General features: G+C 39.7%; 1 protein-coding gene across 1 annotated transcript in view; it reads right to left on the bottom strand.

Annotated features, from left to right (window-relative positions):
* The window catches only part of CACNA2D3 (calcium voltage-gated channel auxiliary subunit alpha2delta 3), an 860,086-nt gene that overhangs the window by 306,467 nt on the left and 534,780 nt on the right, over positions 1 to 18,839 (bottom strand). The window lies entirely within an intron of this gene.

Raw genomic sequence — 18,839 nt, 5'->3', positions numbered from 1 at the left:
CAGCTCCACACTTACTGGCTTGGTGGCGTTGAGCAAATTAAACCCTCAGAATGTACTTTCCTTATGTGTGGGCAACATGTGGATCACCTGCCCCACTCCCTGTGATCAATGGGGAATGGGATAATGGATGCAAGGACAGGTCAGAGGCAGTGAATCTGTCAGAGTTGCAGCCATGTGTGTTTCATACAATTTGCTGCAGTAAAACTAAACAAAGTGAGTTGAGGAAAGCCAACTCTCTTATCCATAGACACCCCCCCCCCCTTCCACCCTGCCCAGAGGTCTGGTTAAAGAGGGAATTGATGGTTGTGGGTGAATAAGAGATTCTTCCTAGGGGAGGGTTTTGAGCAGCCATCACTGATATTTGTCATTACCAAGGATGATGGGATTGAAGTCCCTAACACTAGAGGTACAGCAATGACAACTTCTGTTAACCTCTGCAGAGTCATAAGATCAATTGAGACATTGGCAAAGGCTATGGACCTTCCCCCTACCAAAAAAAAAAAAAAAAAAAAAAAAAGAGCCCAAAGCTGTACATTCACAATTTCAGATAAGATTTATGAGATTTGGGGCACCTCCTCACCAAAGACCCAGATTCCCTAGGAATCTCTGGGTCCCAGGTTAAGAACCTCTGTTTTATAGACTTCTTGTATTCTGTACTCTAAATTCCTCAAAAACAAATTGTATTCTTTGGAGAATAAAAATGGGCTCTTAAGTGCTTGCCAAATTGAGAGAGAAGTTCATTTGTTCATTTATATGTCCATTATCCAATGATTTGGTGAGGCCCAGATATCAGCCATCCATGACCAGATCCAGACTTCACATTGGGAATGAGACCTCAATATGTAGGAGCAAGGTGGACACACCAGGAGCCCTGAGACAGAATAGGGACAACTACAGACCTTGAATTTGCACATTACAACATGGAGCCTTTGAATGGCCACACCTAAAGGAACAGGGATGGAATGGACAGATAGGACCCCCGTCATTCATTTTTAAATCCAGAGAATCCAGTGCAATCGTTGACATGAAGCTAGCACCCAAACATGTGTTGACTGGTAATACATAAAAATCCTTTTCTGATGATATGAAGGCTCTTGAAACAAATTCATCACCAAGATTGAGATTGCTGGCCACCACAGGGCCTACAGATCTGTATGGCTGGGAGGTCTCTCCCTGCTTCCCTTGCCCTCTCAGACCTGGAGATCAAGTGGTAACAGTTATTTGTTTACAGGTATGCCCTTTCTTCCAAGAAGGCTCACAGATTCAACACCATGAACAAAAACACAAACTCGTGTGTAAAGCTGTTAAATTCAGTGGAACAGGTCAGAAGGTCTACTTACGTAAAAGGGAAACTAATTGTTCTACAAATGGGGATGCTCATACTTACACTTGTGAAACATCTTGGAATCACGTCCCTCCCTATCTTAGAGCCTTCCGATGTCTTCCCATTGCACTTGGAATATATTCCCAACTCCTGATCACAGCTACGATGCCTTGGAAGACCCAGAGACATGAAAAATTCTTTTTTGGCTTTAGGGTCTTTGTCTAAAGACCCTGTCTTTAGGGTCCTGTCCCACTGCCTAGAATGTTCCTCATTCCCTCACTTTCTATGGCTAACTCCCTCTCATCCCATGTGTCTCCTTCATGATACCTGGTACGTTTTGTAGGTATCTTAATGACTTATTTCCTTGAATTACATCGATTTCGTCCTCCAAACAGAAATGCAGATGTGGGAGCAGAATGAAGCCACTACACCCAGCTCAGTGCCCGGGATGTGGTAGATTCTCAATGAATATCAGTCATTCACTTTCTCTCCATTTCTTTTCATAAATTTTGTAAGTCAAAATAAGTCGGCATGGGATGCTCATGAATTTATCAGAGTTAGAGCTCTTTCCTTCACTACCAACTTCGTTTTAAATGCTTTCCTATTTTTCCAGATTGATATGCTATCAATCAGCTGGAAATTTCACTTTCCCCTACAATAAGTTCCCATGATTTCTTTTCACACTGCAGTTCGGTGATAAATAGCAAGAAATGGAGGACGGAAAAGTTCCCGTCTTTGTTACTGCCATCTCATCTTCAGGAGCCAGAAAATGGTGTCTTAGTTAAGGCCTCACATGGGTGGATCATCAGTTTTATAGCATATTTCTTCCTAGGTGCTGCCCCTTGATTCTAGATGGAAGGCATACAAGCTGTAGACTGAAGTCAATTGTATTTTAAATAACTGCCTGCTTCAAGGATAACCTAGCAGGGAAAAGACAACACTTTACAGCGATGATGGGACACTCCAAGCAACTTTCAGTGCAAGTCCCTTCTTCCTCCTGCCCCTTGGCACAGTTTGAACAGGCAGCAAGATTTCATGGAAAACAGGAATGACTGGGTAGACAGGTGAGAAGAATACAGTGGATACAAGACAGGGTTGAGAACTGGACACACCCAGTTTTAGCAGCTGGGTCTTCCCCAAGTGAGCCAGGCAACCTGGGGGGAGTTATGTGGTCTTTCTGAGCCTCATTTTCCTTACCTGCAAGGCACTATGGTTAACAGAATACCCATATGGCAGGATTGCTGTTAAATGGTAGGGTGAGGGCAGGGTTTGTGCTACTAAAGAGTGTGTGGGGGGTCCTTTCTAAGAGGAGGTCTCCAATGGGACATCTTGCCTGGACCCTAAAGAGAAAACATGTAGGAAAAGGCCCAAAGGTGTGAAGCCTGAAGGCGTGAGTTGGCCTGTCAGTCTGGACCTTAGTGAAAAGCTCCTTTTCCCTTAATGGTACCGCCCACCGCCCCCCCCCCCCCCCCGAGTTTGTGTTCACTACCCAGATGAGGGTACAGGACCAAGACTCACATGGCCTTGGGCACAAATGCAGCTCTTGTGTGGGATGTGGGCCAAAGCCCGTCCCCACCCCCTCGCCACTCAGTAAGAAGCAGCATGCGTTTGGATAAAGCAGTCCCTCCACAGACCACCCTAGTGAATCAGCACAGTGCAGGTTATAGGTCGAGGATTTAGGGGTTTGGAATTCTGCCCAAATCATTCTCAAACTTATTAAAACCAACAGCTGTTGTGAACTCTAAGCTAGCACGGTTCTTGTCACTTCTATCTTCCCCACCAATCCTCCCTGTCACTAAGAATTAGTCTAAAATAGCAGTTTCTGCTGTCAAATCACCTGCCACCTTCTGGGCTTACTGTCAGAAAGAAAAGTCAAGGACTCATCAGACAACTGCAAGGATATTGTTGAGGACAGCGTTCATTTTATTTTACCTGTGACTCTCCAAGAGGCAGACAGGTAGGAACATGGCTCAGGGTTGGGAGGGAAGGACTTATCAGAATCACCTGTGGGGTTTCGGCAATCGATACATGCTCATTATCAGTACCCCGACCTCTGCCCCCTCCAGGGATTCCAGTGCTCCCATGACCCTGAACATCCACTACGGGAGCATGCGCCCAGCTGAAGACCGTACTATCAAGAGCCACTGTTTTGACATCAACAAGTACCATAGGTGGATGAGGCAGGAAAGTGAGAGAAAGTTCCAGGGGGCAACTGGGGGGAAACATATCTTCTTTCTGAGAAACCCCAGAAGAAAATTTATTTCTTGCCTTCAATCAGTTAGAGTTGTATTTATCCTAAGAATTGTTATCTTACAGACCGTAAGCCTTAAAGTTATCCAGGTTTCCTCACTGGTGTTGGCTGTCCTCATCTCCAACAGAGATTAAGTGTTTTGTTTGGCCCTACTTTTATTATGTTCTGGTCATATATTTGTTCAATGCTCTTATCATGAAGGAGGGTTAAATTTTGTTAAAAACTTTTAACCGTAAAGTCCCTGTATTTCTTCTCTTAGCTTTGTGTCCCTTTGGAGGGATAGTTTAGGTCAAAAGAATCCTTCCTGATCTTCCCCTCGGCTCTCTGCTCCTGGAAATGAACTCTCCAGCATTTCTCACATTTTCCCCACCACGTTTTACATGTAAGAGAAAACAACAGGAAATTAAGTAGTATCAATCATGCCAGTAAGTTGGTGAAAAAGGCGTGGTGACCAATAAACACTGAGGAAGGGGAGGTCATGCAGGGCGACAGATCATCTCTGTCCTGCAGGAGCATTCTTGCAGTGGAGAGAAGCTACAAACCCAGTAGAACCCACATGGACTGCACGGGATGGTGGGGAAAGATAGCCTGGGAGGCAGCAGACAGATCAGTGAAATGCAAGCCAAGAAGAGAAATGGGTTTTAATAGAAGAAAATACATAAACTATGGGGCACCTGGGTGGCTCAGTTGGTTAAGCAGCCAACTTCGGCTCAGGTCATGATCTCACGGTCTGTGAGTTCGAGCCCCATGTCGGGCTCTGTGCCGACAGCTTGGTACCTGGAGCCTGCTTCAGATTCTGTGTCTCCCTCTCTTTCTGCCCCTCCCCTGCTCATAGTCTGTCTCTCTCAAAAATAAACATTAAAAAAATTTGTTTTTAAAAACAAATTAGATTTAACGCAAAGTTGGTATTCCTGAGAGCTAGAACCTATTTTCTTTCCTCACCATTATGGCTTTATTTATTTGTTGGTTTGTTGTTTTTCTGGGGTCAGGATTTTTCATGAGGATTGAGGGAAGAGAAAGATAGATACTGTGTCCTGGAACTGAGTTGTTTGTTTTTCCAAAATATGTTTCTCCCACTGGAGAGCCTGAAGATTGGTCAAACTGCTGGCTCTAATATGAGCAACAAAGTTCTCCAGTTTTCCATCTTAAACACCACCTTCCAGGAGATGAGGGGTTTTCCTGGAGGAGTAAGCTTGAGGATATGAGGCTGCATGGGAGGAAGGGTCCACAGCATCTGCTGCAGCCTGGAAACCCTCTCTTTCAGAGCGCTGGGTGACTTCTAATGACTTCAGTGTTAAAAATGATCCTAATTAATGACATGGAATGGGGAAATAAATAATTTCTTTGGAAGTTTCTTGCTAAATACAATTCTTGTGATTTTCATCTCCTCTGCCAATACTTAGTCTAAGCTACCAACACCTCTCATTTGGATAAACAGCCAGGCCTCTTATCTGAGCTTTTCCATTGCTATCCAGTCCCAGAGAAAGCTTCCTGTAGTAAAAATCAGAAAATGTGCCTCCTTTGCTAGAAGTTCTGCAGGGGCATTGCATTCATATATAATAAGAATCAAAAGCCACCCCTGGACTATGCTCTGGCCCCTGCCTTGTTCCACAATCCCACCTCAGGTTGCCCCTCACCATTGCCAAATTCCCAGCCATGCCCTTCCTCCCACATTAACCTTTTTCCAATTCCCCCTACACCTCAAGTCTTTTTCATGCCACAGACCCTTTACACATGCTCCCCTCTCAACACTAAAACATTTTAGCATTGCTGTTTCCTTTCTATCCTTTTGGTCTTATCATAAAACTCCCCATGTCCTAAAGTCCCTCCCTCCTCTTGTCACCTAAAATAAGTCTCCATTTTATGCTTGGCCTCAGTCCCTATTGCTTTTCTGCACAGCATTCAGTGCTATTTACAGTTATTTTATTTGCCACTTGGCTATGTTCTACTTCACACACATACACACACACACACACACACACAGACACACACACACACACTGAAGTGTAAGCTTCATGATGGAGATACAATGTCAGTTTTGTTCACTATTGTTTAACTCCTAATCTAGAACCTGACCTGTAGCAGAAGCCCCCACATAACTTTCAAATAAATGAATAATGCGGTTATTGCAAGAAATTATAAGGTATAAGCACAGGCTAAGTAGGGATAATCCATCATAATGTCTGCAGTAGGAACATGGTAAGAGAAATAGAGTACTACTACAGCATTAAAATCATGTTGAGCACCCGCCCATTGTCACATATCATACATGGCAGGATTGCAATGAGGTGGGCACTATCATTATTCTCATTTAACAGATGAGCAAATTTGGGGTCTTTTGTGGTTCCATACAAATTTTAGGATTCCTTATTCTAGCTTTGAGAAGAATACTGGTGCAATTTTGATTGGGATTTCATTGAATGTGTAGATTGCTTTGGGTAGTATTGGCATTTTAACAATATTTATTCTTCCAATCCATGAGCATGGAATGTTTTTCCATTTCTTTGTATATTCTTCAATTTCCTTCATAAGCTTTCTATAGTTTTCAGCATACAGATCTTTTACACCTTTGGTTAGGTTTATTCCTAGGTATTTTATGATTCTTGGTACAATTGTGAATGGGATCAGTTTCTTTATTTCTCTTTCTGTTGCTTCATTATTGGTGTATAAAAGTGCAACCAATTTCTGTACATTAATTTTGTACCCTGCAACTTTGCTGAATTCATGTATCAGTTCTAGCAGACTTTTGGTGGAGTCTGTTGGGTTTTCCATATAGAATATCATGTCATCTCCAAAAAGTGAAAGTTTGACTTCATCTTTGCCAATTCTGATGCCTTTGATTTCATTTTGTTGTCTGATTGCTGATGCTAGGACTTCCAATATTATGTTAAACAACAGTGGTGAGAGTGGACATCCCTGATGCTCAATGTCACTCCTCATCAAGGAAATACAAATCAAAACCACACCGAGATACCACTTCACGCCAGTCAGAGTGGCTAAAATGAACAAATCAGGATACTATAGATGCTGGCGAGGATGTGGAGAAACAGGAACCTTCTTGCCCCTGCCGGTGGGAATGCAAACTGGTACAGTCACCCTGGAAAACAGTGTGGAGGTTCCTCAAAAAATTAAAAACAGATCTACCCTATGACCCAGCAATAGCACTGCTAGGAGTTTTCCCAAGGGATACAGGAGTGCTGATGCATAGGGGCACTTGTACCCCAATGTTTATAGCAGCACTTTCAACAATAGCCAAATTATGGAAACAGCCTAAATGTCCATCAGCTGATGAATGGGTAAAGAAGTTGTGGTTTATATATACAATGGAATACTATGTGGCAATGAGAAAGAATGAATTCTTGCCATCTGTAGCAACATGGATGGAACTGGAGGGTATTATGCTGAGTGAAATAAGTCAGGCAGAGAAAGACAGATACCATATGTTTTCACTCATATGTGGATGCTGAGAAACTTAACAAAAGACCATGGGGGAGGGAGAAGGAGGAAAAGTTACAGAGAGGGAGGGGGCCAAACCATAAGAGATTCTTAAATACTGAGAACAATCTGAGGGTTGATGGGGGCTGGGGGAGAGGGGAAAGTGGGTGATGGGCATTGAGGAGGGCACCTGTTGGGATGAGCACTGGGTGTTGTATGGAAACCAATTTGACAATAAATTATATTTAATATAAAAAAAAAACAACAGGTGAGCAAATTGTGGCTTGGAAAAGGTAGGAACCTGTCCTAGGTCACACAGTAGGTAAGTGGCAGCTATCAAACCCTTTTAAGGCATATGGGACTCCAAAGTTCATTTCTTTAATTGCAACACTTTGACATGAGAGCAAAATAATGGGTCACAGGATATGACTAAAGTCACTTTAAAGGAAAAATACAAATACAAATTAAGAGTTTGGGGGTATTTCTGTTTTTTGGGAGGTGTTTTGGGGTTTTTTTTTTCTTTTTCTTTTTTTGCTATGGAATTGAAAAAATGGTTTGTTAATGACAATGAGAGTATTGGGAAATAGCCTTCCTGTTGGTGGGAATATAAATGGGCATAAGCTTTCTGACAATAACTTGACCATATCTTTCAAATATTTAAAATTTACATAATATCCAACACAGCAATCCACTTATAGGAAATCACCTCCAATTTTTTTCCCCACCAAGTTGAAATTTTTCATTTTGTTAAAATGTACAAATAGAATTAATATAACAGTCCACATTCTACAGTTTCTAAACATTTATCCATTGATGATGTCCATAAGATGCTGTTGCCCTTCATTGTTCAGACCAAGTTCAGATGTCTGATATTTTGCCTTTCTTTCTACCCACCAAAGCAATCTGTCTTTTCAAAAGTCTTGATGGATATTTTCTTTGTTTGACTCTCCACATTGCCCAAGGAAACCATCATGCAGCGAAACGATTTAACATAAAGGATATATGTTGAAGCGCTGTTCATATTAGAGAAAAATTACAACCACCTAAATGTACCCACAGAAAGGGGATTAAATTATAGTACATTCATTCAATGAACTTTCATAAAGCCATTACAAATAATGGTCAGGTTGATCGCGTAATGACTTGGAAAGACATCACTAAAAGAACAAAATAGGCTCCAAAACGCCATGTACAGTCTTAGCCAATCTATAAAAAAATAAAAATATATTTTCACAAAAATAATGGAAAGATATATGCAAAGGGTGCCTAATGCTATAATCTCTGGTGGTTGGAGAGCAGATGATACTTCTTGCTTGTTTGCTATCTGTTGTTTTTTAATTTTCTACAGTGAACATGAAACACTTTTGTAATAAGAAAATATTTTTTAGAAAGAATTTAGGTAAGAAATTTCCACTCAATTCCATTCAGCTGATATTTCCAGAGCACCTACTGAGTGTCAGGGTCTGGGCAAGGTAGGAGAGGTGCAATATTGATCCAATACCCAACTCCATGCAGAAAAGATCCTGGTAGGAAAATTCAGATTATTGCTTAAGGATTATGGACATGATTAAACAGGTCTCACAAGGATGTTCTACTGAAAATTAGAAGCAGCACCATTCGCCAGGTCATCAAAAATGGACTAGGCCAAGACCCGTGTGAAGGATCACTCAGACCTGTCAAGAACACACAAGAAGTCATGCTTTGTGTGTTTGCAGCAGAAATCTGATTTCCATGGGTATTAAATCATCATTTCATTTCATGCTTCTCCCCTTTGGAAAACATCTGACCTGAAAGATGTCTTCAGCTCCATGTGACATGTCAACACTAAGCGTGAATGTGGGTGCCTGCAACATTGTGGCAGATCCTCTCGGAGGCTGTACCCTCTGAAGTCCACCATCCACAATTATTGTCTAAGGTAAGCTAGAGAACAAAATGTAGACTCCCCAAAAGTGCTGGGAGGATCCCAAAGACGTAGGTCTGTCATTAAGAGATCAGAAAATGAATAAATCCATTTCAATGCAGCTTTATACCTAACTATGATCAATACAGCATAATTTGATTCTCTTTAGAGGCGGAAGAACAGAGAAAACACTGGTGTGATACTTCTCTGTCTCCATGCTAGGGCAAGGATGGACCTGAGCTAGTGGCTTAATAGTTACAGACAACTACAGCCTTGCATCCTCAGGCCTGACGCCAGCCTCCTGCCTCAGCAGATAATGAGTTTGGCAATCTCTGATAGTCTTTTCTGGATGCTAATCCCCATCATGGAACTTCTATAATGCATGATATAATTTAATACACCTGGCAGACTCACCATCAGTTCATTCTTTTGTTATGTAATAGCCCAAAGTGAAGTCGAGGGTGGTTAATGCTCTGACAACCAGCTATTATCCCCAATAACAGGCGATTTTCAAAGGATTATTGCCGTCAGAAACCATTTTATGACAACTGGCAACTGGAAGCCAATGTAGCAAAGTAAGATGGTTTTTGGGAGTCACCTTTTTTTTTTTTTTTTTTTTGTACAAATCTACAAAGATGCTTCAAGCATTCCCCAAATGAAACCACTGGAGTAGTGATAGGTTTCATAGGCCAAGATAAACCCCCTCACCAGAACAACTAGAGGGACACAGGCCTTAAAGTTACTCAAATCTTTCTATTCTTACAAGACTTTCTATCTTTCCCCCCATCTTTGCCCTTTTATAATATTCTCGTGTCCCAGAAGCCTGCTTCCGGGTAAGTTACAGAAGTCCTGAGAGCTTTCCCAGGAACTGATTTCACTCCAAAGATGTTTTACTCTGTGCTGGGCCCCGGAGGGAAGTCCAATCATGGGCCCCATCAGTTCTGAGGGGTTTCTTCCTGATATGCATGTCCTGACTTAACTGAATCTCACTTTAGGAAGGTAATTTGGGTTGGGTTATGACAAGTCATGAGAATGACTTATTGTCTTCAGCACGCAGGAGTTTGGGTATCAGTCTACGGCAAAGTCAGACTTGATTCAACACAAGGCTGCTCGTTACCGAGTAGGCCCTGCCTCTTGGAGGAAGATTTTCTTTCAGAGAGTAGTTTTGTTAGACACGAGTCCTCTCTTGAAAGAAATGCCCGTGAATGATACATCTCCTTAAGGCAGTTCCCCCAAACGCACTCATATCCAAACTCAAAATCCAAACTCTGAAACATCAAGAAGGTGGTTTTTATGTCACTGCTATGATAAAAATCATCGGGTTCTTTGTACTCTACGCAGATTGCATAAATCCCAGCTGTTTGAACTTGGGAAATGTGTTCGGTGATGAAATTAAATCGACATCATCTTCCTTTATCTTGACAGCTCAGGCAACTGGAGGCAATTGCTGCACTGGCTGTCGGGAAAGGAGAGTCAGTACTAAAATTATTATACTGCCTTTAAGTTTATCTTTGATTAAAAATTAAATTTAACTTCCCTTTATCATTTTCCATACTCCAACAACATGCATGTGTTCTCCAAGTTAAATCAAGATGGACTAAATATTTAATACCCTGTACTAATTAACTACAACTGTTACCTGATTTCTCTCTGTAAATGAATGTGAAAGGGCCCGTGAGGCCTAACGTTAACCTTCATCCACTCTCGTTATAGGAGAGAAATTACAGGCTCTAATTAGATGCTTCAAATTGCAAAGAAATAGAATTTTCATAACCAGCTTATTAAAATCCTAGGGCCCCTTTGGGATAGGGCAAATTGCTTCTATTCTGATCTGCTTATCCTGGTACAACACCATACAGAAGACTCGTGTTGTCTGCCATACACAGCTCATATTTCTCCCAAATTAATGAGTACTCAAATTATTCCAGCTGCCCTCTTGGCACAAGAAAAAATTGAAAATCTAAGGCTGCCAAGTGATGTGGATAACTCAGCTGCTAAATAAAATGTGCTTAAGGGGACACAGCTGCTGGGGTGCCTATTTACATTAAATTTACTAAATCCATGAACACAGAACAAATGTCCCAAGACAGCTAAACAGTGTTCAATACTTGGGTTAACCCTTTCATTGTTCCAGGACCCTCAAGGTGAAAGTGTCCCACATAGTGGGGCAGAAACACAAAGTTTTTACCAAATGACTCTCCCCTCCCCAGGACACATCCCTAAGCATTACAGGGGGAGGACCAGGGAGGGTGATCCTTAGTGCATCCCCACTTTGGAAAGTTCTAAAGAGTTTTACTTCTTTTGGTGTCTTCATACAAGCCAGTCAAAATTAAGTATAGACCTTACATTTGTTAAATTTTGACATTTCACAAATCTTCAACAAGATTGTCTCTTCTGTGCTCTGACCTCTGAATTATTTAAAGGGTCCAATTTCAGATGACCAAGACATGGAGGTCTTCAGAAATGATGTTCCAATAGTCAGCAGTCAATGAATTGTATCTCAAATGGAACTTCTCAGCCATTTGGTGAGAGTTCCTAAAGAGACCCCTGAATAACCAATTCAGACAAAAAGAATGAGACAGTATGCAACTTCTTCCATTTCTGTCTCAAAATCACAGATGTTAAGGGATTTGATTGTCTCCAAAATCTTTGATCGTTGATATCATCAGTGACCTAGTCTAGATAAAAAATTTTACCCCACAGTTCAAAGGCTCAGCCTCCATCCAGATCCACATCTCAACCACACACAGCATTTAGGCAACCCTTCAAAGTCAGTCTTGGGCCACCAAAGGATGTATCAGTGAGGACCATATTTTCTCATAGGATTTGTAAGTGGATTTTTTTTTAAAGAATCACAAGCATAAGAGATCTGTATGCTGAAAACTATAGAAAGCTTATGAAGGAAACTGAAGAAGATATAAAGAAATGGAAAAACATTCCGTGCTCATGGATTGGAAGAATAAATATTGTTAAAATGTCAATACTACCCAAAGCTACCTACACATTCAATGCAATCCCAATCAGCATTGCACCAGCATTCTTTTTGAAGCTAGAACAAGCAATCCTAAAACTTGTATGAAACCACAAAAGACTCCGAATAGCCAAAATAATACTGAAGAAGAAGACCAAAGCGGGAGGCATCACAATCCCAGACTTTAGCCTCTACTACAAAGCTGTAATCATCAAGACAGCATGGTATTGACACAAAAACAGACACAGAGACCAATGGAATAGAATAGAAACCCCAGAACTAGACCCACAAAAGTATGGCCAACTAATCTTTGACAAAGCAGGAAAGAATATCCAATGGAAAAAAGTCTCTTTAACAAATGGTGCTGGGAGAACTGGACAGCAACATGCAGAAGGATGAAACTAGACCACTTTCTTACACCACTCACAAAAATAAATTCAAAATGGATAAAGGACCTGAATGTGAGACAGGAAACCATCAAAACCCTAGAGGAGAAAGCAGGAAAAAACCTCTCTGACCTCAGCTGCAGCAATTTCTTACTTGACACATCCCCAAAGGCAAGGGAATTAAAAGCAAAAATGAACTATTGGGACCTCATGAAGACAAAACTTCTGCACTGCAAAGGAAACAATCAACACAACTAAAAGGCAACCAAAGGAATGGGAAAAGATATTTGCAAATGACATATCGGACAAAGGGCTAGTATCCAAAATCTATAAAGAGCTCACCAAACTCCACACCCGAAAAACAAATAATCCAGTGAAGAAACGGGCAGAAGACATGAATAGACACTTTTCTAAAGAAGACATCCAGATGGCCAACAGGCACATGAAAAGATGCTCAACGTCTCTCCTCATCAGGGAAATACAAATCAAAACCACACTGAGATACCACCTCACGCCAGTCAGAGTGACTAAAATGAACAAATCAGGAGACTATAAATGCTGGAGAGGATGTGGAGAAACGGGAACCCTCTTGCCCTGCTGGTGGGAATGCAAATTGGTGCAGCCGCCCTGGAAAACAGTGTGGAGGTTCCTCAAAAAATTAAAAATAGATCTACCCTATGACCCAGCAATAGCACTGCTAGGAATTACCCAGGGAATACAGAAGCGCTGATGCATAGGGGCACTTGTACCCCAACGTTAACAGCAGCACTTTCAACAATAGCCAAATTCGGAAAGAGCCTAAATGTCCATCAACTGATGAATGGATAATGAAACTGTGGTTTATATACACAATGGAATACTACATGGCAATGAGAAAGAATGAAATATGGCCCTTTGTAGCAACATGGATGGAACTGGAGAGTGTTATGCTAAGTGAAATAAGTCATACAGAGAAAGACAGACACCATATGTTTTCACTCTTATGTGGATCCTGAGAAACTTAACAGAAGACCATGGGGGAGGGGAAGGGAAAAAAAAAGGTTAGAGAGGGAGGGAGCCAAAACATAAGAGACTCTTAAAAATTGAGAACAAACTGAGGGTTGATGGGGGGGGGGGTGGGAAGGAGGGGAAGGTAGATGAAGGGTACTGAGGAGGGCACCTGTTGGGATGAGCACTGGGTGTTATATGGAAACCAATTTGACAATAAATTTCATATTTAAAAAAAAAAACCACAAGCTATAGCCTGGGTTTTCTGGGTAATTATAAAAACATGTCCTGTTTGCTATCCCAAATATTCTACCCTGTGCACTTTGTATTGTCCAAATCATGTAAAATTATAGAGTGATGTCATCAAATAGATCAGGCTCAGGGGAAGCAGATGAAGATTCTATAAACACTTTTCGCCCTTAAACATGTAGCCTAAACAGAACGCTTCCTCTCCCTGTAAAAGGAAAATGGCAACAAATGAGATTTAAAAAACAGAATGGGGACATGTGAACACCAACTCACAAACATTCGAAGACGATTAAGGAAAAACTGACATAAATAAAGATAAAAAGGAAAATGTTGCTCTCAGAAAGAAATAAAGAGAGTCTTGACACTGAAGGAACCCAATACAAAGTCGGTTTCAATTACATGGTGATGCTTTTGATCTATGCCATTGCCATATATACTTTTTCTGGTACTGAAATGTTTGCCTAAATACCTGAGTGTCTCCAAAGGAGACATAATCTGCCATTAAACAGCCCTGCCTCATTTAGAATCTGAAGGCACAAATATTTTAACTCATAGTCACAGAGTCCTGGGTCCTGCTGAAAACCAAAAATTTTGGAGATACAGGCTTTGCAGTTATTTTCCTAGTATGGGAAACTCCTCCTAAATAATACAGAATTCTCCAAAATCCTTCTGATGAATGATGTCAGGTAAACGAAAGACAGAATCAAGTGTCAGCTATTCTCGCTGGTAACAGAAACAGTGCCATGGGTAATATAAACCATCATAGGTTCTAAGTGTTCCTTTCATAAGGCAGCACAACTTTGCATGAAGATATGCCTTTCCTAATTATCTAAGAGGAATATCAGCCTAGGAATCTGAAAAGAAGTATGTATATACAGGTGTATGTATATGTCTGTATATGCAGTCATTTAAATACATAACTACATAAAATCACAAGACGGATTTACATGTGACATTGACTGACTCTTCAGATTCTCTGATTTCTTGCCAAGTTGACTCTTTTAGGATAATTGCCAACCTAGTTCTGTATGGTAGATCAAATGGGCTGATAGTTTTTAAAGCACAGTTCCCTATCTTTCAATGTAATGACACTATTATTTGATCTCTTGACAGTTTTAATTTAGAAAATCAAACCGAAAGATGGGTTTAAAGAGAATTTAAATTAATTTTGTTTCAGTAATGCAGCAATGGTTGTTGAAAAGTGTGACAATGCATAGCCAAGAGTCAGACTCACTGTGGTAAATTAAAAATTCTGTTTCAATCTGATACATTCCCTAGAGGAAGCAAAACACTCCAAAATGACCACTTCCATTAGACATTCTTTCATATTGACATGCTCTAGCTAGCCTTTTAAAAATAGAGTCAGTGACCACTGGAAGCAGAAATAAGGCACAGCAGTTGTCCGTAGAGATTAATCCAATTCAGTGTTTCATAAACATGTCTTCTGTACATGGTCCTGGTGCCCCCAATGTGGATTGCAAAGGAAATTTCAGTCCCCTCTAAGGATTTTTTTCTGCCTTGTTCATTACTATAGTCTCAACATCTAGAGTAGCAAAATTATATGCATTAGTGTGAAAAATGCTGGTCTATGTCTTTAATATGCTAATACTATAGGATGTATATTTTTTCAAGTGAGAACTAAGACTTTTTAAGCTTTTCTAAGTGGCCCGCACATAGTAAAAAAAAAAAAAGCTTCTATAAACATCAATTTTTAAAGTGTAGAGCACCTTTAAAAATTGGAGTTCATAGAATTTCATATGCTAGAAAGAACTACTTCATAACCATACTGAGATAAAGGCAATACTCCTCTCAACAACCCCTGAGTGGAAAAAGCTGGTATTTCTGGGCTCAGCATTTCCTCCACAAAGCTGTGTCTGGACGCCCATCAGTACCTGGTGACTCTGTACACAATCAAATAGCAACAACACATGGAGTCTAGCTTCTTGAATGAAGCAACCTTTATAGCCAAATTAAAAAGCGTTAACTGGAGAAATTCTACTGGTGGCTATGATAGACTAGATGCTGTCAGATGAACGCACCCTAACACTGAGAACATCCAATGAGACTGGATAAGGTATAAAACAGCTACACGGAGGCATCAGAGAACATGATAATCAGAACTTGAAGGTACTAGATCCTAGAGGGAGGAGAACTGCATGGAGTGAAGCCCTACATTTACTGTCCCTTCCCTGACTGTGGAATTTGCCAATTCATGGAGCAGGACACAGAACCCAAACAGAAAACAGTAACCTGGGGTTAGTGGCAGTCTCACTAGGATAGGGAGACAAAACTGGGTTCTGTGCTACAGAGAAAGCCATAACATGAGGGAAAAGATCCCAAATAAAATGGAATGCCGGAGAGGTAATTCTATATTTTGTAGGCAATTTCTCCTTAAGGCATTTTCTAACCCCCAAATTGGGCAACACTCCATGAAACCAAGCAAAGAGCAGCTGATAAGAGACTGAAACATTAAGCATGGGAAATCAAAACCTGAAGTTAAGTGCTCACCAAGGAGTGGGGGCACAGGTAGAAACAACAGGCTTTCCTGTGGAACCCCTAAAAGGGCTACACCTTGGAAGTAAGGACAAATCATAAATAAGCCAGCCATAATTGGATCAAGGTACTTTGCCTGTATTCTATCTGCCTACCATAGCATCTATTCCTTTCAAGAGGAATGTAAAGATATCGAAAGCCTCAACAACTGCCAGGCATGCCAAGAAACAAATAATTGAAAATTAAAAGAAAGAAAAAAATAGACTTAAAAGTGATACAGATATTAGTTATCAGGCATGGACTCTAAAATACCTACAATTAAAATATTAAAGAAAACAGATGAAAAGATGAAGTATAAAAAAGAAAAAAATGGAATTTCTAGAACTGAAAGTGACTGAAATTAGGAATTCCACATATGGGTTTAATAGAAGATTAGACACTGTACAAAAGAAGGTAAATGAACTGAAGAATAAATCAGTAAAAAATATCCAGATTAAATGGCAGAGAAGAAAAAAAAGGAAAATAAAAAAAAAAAGTATGTGATCTGGTCAAAAGTTCTGATAAATGTAACTGAGATGCTAAAGGAAGTAAGGGAAAGAATGAGACAAAGGAAATATTTGAAGAAAATGAGCCAAAAACTTTACAGAACTGATAGTAAACATCCAGTTACAGATTCAAGAAGATATACATACTCCAAATAGAATAAATACAAAATAAAAACACATTTAAACATAAAAAAATTCTAGAAACTAAAGAATAAAATCTGCAAGCCAGCTAAAGAAAAGAAGACAGAACTCTCTAGAGATGAATAGTAAGACTGAGAACTGTCTTTCCAATGGAAACCATGAAGGGCAGAGACAACAGAACACATATTTAAAGGACTAAATGAGCCTAAGTCTCCAACTAGAATTTTATAGTCAGGAAAAGAATCCTTTAAAATGAAAGCAAAAATTTGGGGCGCCTGGGTGGCTCAGTCAGTCAGGCATCCGACTTCGACTCGGGTCATGATTTCAGGTTCGTGGGTTCGAGCTCCATATTGGGCTCTGGGCTGACAGCTCAGAGACTGGAGCCTGCTTCAGATTCTGTGTGTGTGTGTCTCTCTCTCTGCCCCTCCCCCACTCGTGTTCTGTCTTTCAAAAATGAAGAAACATTAAAAAAAAATTTTTTTTTAATGAAAGCAAACTTTTAACATTTTCAGACAGCTTTGTTATCAGCAGAATTCAAATACTTCAGGCAGAAAGAAAAATGACCCCAGTAGTTAGCATGGTAATGTAGGAGGCAATTAATAACATAGAAAGGGGGGGGGGAAGCTATATGAGTAAATCTAAGTAATTATCATCTGTTTAAAAATGATAATAATCATTGTTTGGGTGTTAAATAGCATTAAGGGCAAAAGGGGTAAAATAGAGTTAAACTGCCCTTAGGTACAATATCTGGAAAATGGTAGGAGTAATAATCGAAGAGTGTTATAATGTCTAGGATAGCCACCAAAATAAATACACAGTAATGCATTACTAGCAAGCTAGTAGAGAAAAAAACTGAAAATAAAACGTTTTTGCCTTCTTTCAGATTAACCAACTAAAGAGGAAAAAAGAAACAAAGAAGCATAGATGGGACACATAAGCAGGAGGGTGGTTAGCTCAAATCTGTCAATAGTTACACTGAATATTGACTATTTTTAGTATATCATGTGTCACGTTTTTACTTTCACATCTTGTAATCCAGTGTAATTATAAATAACACTATCTTTTAATAGATGTAATTTTTAATAGATGTAATAAAAAGGTTGATTCAACAGGAAAATGTGATAATCCTACATTTACATACTGAGAATAATGAAGACACAGCAATGTGTTAAACAAAAACTGACTGAACACAAGTGAGAAATAGAGAAATATATCACAGTGGGGGACTTTAAAAACACCTATTTATAACTGACAGAATAAACAACCAAAGGAATCAGAAGAGAAATACTTCTGAATATCATAGTTAGCCAATCTGACCTAACTGACATTTATAGAACAGTATATCCATAAACTACAGAATGCATTATTTTACAAGTTCTCAAGATCGTTAACCAAAACACATGTCTATAAAGCAATTCTAAATGTATCTGAAAGGACTAAAATCATACAGAAGCTATTTAATATTTCAGTGGAATAAGATAAAAATCATAAAATATTAACTAGAAAATCTGGAATCCAAATTGCTTCAAAATTAAATAATACACTTTGACCCATGGGACAAAAAAAAAAAAAAAAAAAAAAAAGAGTCCACAATGAAAATTAGAAAATAGTTTTAATTCAATGATAATGAAAATATAATATTTAACAACATGCAGGAGGGGTGCCTGGGTTGCTCAGGCTCTTGATTTTGATTTGGGGGTCCTGGGATTGAGCCCCACATCAGGTTCTACACTGAATATGGAGCCTGCTTAAGATTTTCTCTCTCTCTCTTTCTCTCTCTCTCTGCCCCTCTCCCCTCTCATGTGCCTGCTCTCTCTCTAAAACAAACAAAAAAAGATAATAAAAATAAAAACATGCAGGATATTTCTAAACTACTAGAAAAAAAACAGCTCTACATACATATAATAAAAAAGACAGAAGGCTGAAAATCAATGATTTAAGATTCCATTTTAACAAGGTATCAAAAATGTCAAATTTAACCCAAAGAAAGTAGAAGGAAGGAAACAAAAAATAAGAATCAAGTTAATGACATAGAAAACAGACATACAATACAAAAGTTGCTTTTTGAAAATTCAATAAAATTGATGAATCCTTAAAAAGACAGATTAAGAAAAAATAAGTGAAAACACAAGTTAACCACATTAAGAATGGAAAAGG

This window comes from Panthera onca, chromosome A2, assembly GCF_046562875.1.
Source record: "Panthera onca isolate mPanOnc1 chromosome A2, mPanOnc1 haplotype 2, whole genome shotgun sequence".
NCBI classification, from domain to species: domain Eukaryota; kingdom Metazoa; phylum Chordata; class Mammalia; order Carnivora; family Felidae; genus Panthera; species Panthera onca.
The sequence above is the reverse complement of the archived record's forward strand: the minus strand, read 5'-3'. Positions and strand labels throughout refer to the sequence as shown.